The sequence below is a fragment of the Stylophora pistillata genome, chromosome 14, assembly GCF_964205215.1.
Source record: "Stylophora pistillata chromosome 14, jaStyPist1.2, whole genome shotgun sequence".
NCBI classification, from domain to species: domain Eukaryota; kingdom Metazoa; phylum Cnidaria; class Anthozoa; order Scleractinia; family Pocilloporidae; genus Stylophora; species Stylophora pistillata.
This window is the reverse complement of record NC_142532.1, coordinates 11342379-11344939: the sequence shown is the minus strand read 5'-3', so window position 1 is coordinate 11344939 and position 2561 is coordinate 11342379.

Below are 2561 nucleotides of genomic sequence, written 5' to 3'. Positions count from 1 at the left end.
TGAGAAAGTTATGGCTTCACGTCGAAGAGATTTGGAACTGGATGATCTTGAAACTCTCTGGCTTCAAATTTGTCCTCATAAATCAAAGAGACCGATTTTGATATCTGGTGTTTACCGTCCACCTTCAGCCAACAAAGATTATAATGAGAGCTTGGGTAAAAATATTGAAAATGCCCATCTCCAAAACAATGAATTGATTATTCTGGGAGACTTCAATTTGGATTATATTGATTTCACCTGTTATTCAAAACATTGTCTCGCAAAGGCACTGAACAGTCTTGGATTAACGCAGATGGTAAATGGAGTAACAAGACCTGCCTCTGATGCGTGCTTAGACCATATTTATTCGAGTCATCCTGCTAGAATTAGAGAAGTATCCATAGGTAAATCTGGACTTTCCGATCACCTTCCGGTCACCATCTTGAGGTGCTACAAAACCATGGATGCACAACGTAAACAACATTCCAAAATCAAATACAGAAATATCGACAAAATCAACAAAGAGTGCTTTCTGCGAGACCTAAGAGAAACCCCTTGGGATATCTCCTTTGTTTTTCGAGATGCCGATGACATTGTTGAATCTTGGTACAAAATCTTTAATGACCTTCTTGATAATCACGCACCTTTAAAGTCCAAGAGTGTGAAGAAAATCAATCAGCCGAAATGGTTCACTAATGATCTATACAACGAAATAAATAAACGCGATAATCTTCTAAAGAGGGCCAGGAGAACACAAAATGAGCAAGATTGGTCTGCTTTTAAACTGGTTAAAAACAAAGTGACGAGGAAACTAAGAAATGCGAAGGAACAGTACTTTAAAACTCAGTTCAGTAAAAATCAAAAATGTCCAAAGAAACTTTGGTCTTTAATTAAAGACCTATCTAAAGATACAAAGAATAACGACGACTCCGTCCCTATTGCTGACGAAAACAACAACTTGATAAAGGATGACCATTCAATCGCTGAACGCTTTAACCGCTTCTTCGTTGATGTATATAAACGTCTCATAAAGGCGGCACCTGTACTTCATTATGATGCTCTTCCTGGTCCACCAGACAAATCTAACAGTCAAATTGAGAATCTTATTCCGCAAATAACTTCTAGTGAGGTTAACTCGACTTCGTCACAACTTATGCTAACCAATGGAGTTCCTCAAGGTAGCATATTAGGACCTCTACTATTTTTAATGTTCGTCAATGATCTTCCCGAAGCTGTTGGATCGGACTCAATTCATGCCTACGCGGATGACACCACATTTAAAGCCAGCGCTAATATCGATAATGCACCTTTGGAATTGGAACGACGTCTTCAAGAATACATGGATAAATTAAGTAAATGGTCTAGCGAAAATGGGATGGTCCTAAACGCCGTTAAAACCAAAGCATTACTTATCACCGGAAAGAGGCTACATTCATCATTAGTTGATGGCAATCACCTATCAGTGACCCTTGATGGGGCCGAAATAGAACAAGTAACCTCTTATAAATTGCTTGGTGTAACACTCGATCAAGATCTTACATTTAGTGACCACATTTCTAGCCTAAAGGCCAAGCTTTCTCAGCGTATTGGTTTATTGAAAAAGATAAAGAGATACCTTCCAATAAAAGAAAGACTCTTATACTATAACGCCTTGATTAAACCCGTCCTTATGTACGGGAGCATGGTTTGGAATACCTGCGACGTTAAAGAACTCCACTGTCTCCTAAGGTTACAGAAAAGGGCTGCCCGAGTAATTCTTGGAGTGGACTCTTATTCTAGAAGTGTTGTAAACTTTAGTAAACTAGGCTGGTTGCCTTTTTTTGATGAAATCAAACTAAATAAGTGTACAATGATTTTTAAGAGCCTTAAAGGCGATGTTCCGATTTACATCAGAGACTTGCTCAAGACGAACAGTTCTGTACACAATAGGTCTACTAGACATGGCAATTTAAATTTAGTGTGTCCCAAATACCTAAGAAATAACGATGGTGGCAAGGCATTCAGTGTTGACGCAGTTAAGTTATGGAACAGCCTTCCCCATGATATCAAAAATAAGCCTAGTATAAAACTATTCAAAACAGCTGTGAAAAAGCATTTTATAAGCTCATATAAAAACCTGGACAACTTTGAAACAATATTAAGCAATAGCACATTATCTAATTTTAATTTTTTATAAATTAATTTTATCTTTCTGAATATTTTTAATATATCCTGCTATTTCTATCATAGAATTTTGTAATTATTTATATATTTATTTATTGATCAGTTTTTTGTAATGCTGTATAATCTAGTTAGAGGGCCACAAGTTTCCCCCTCTATAAATAAAGTCCTTACTTACTTACTTACTAGAAGGAAAGTTCGTTCGTTACGATAAGCTCATGAAGAGGGGGACCAGCCAGGGAAGTATCCGATTGGAGGTCATTGAGCCGTTCACATCTTCGCATGTGTCAACTGGCTTCTTGTACAAAAATAGCAAATCCAAGGAAAACGAAAGTGAACATTATGAATTCGGTTGCTCTCAACCAGGTTGCATCAAGTTATTCAAAACGACTGCAGCTTTGCAAAACCACCAGGACTTTGGC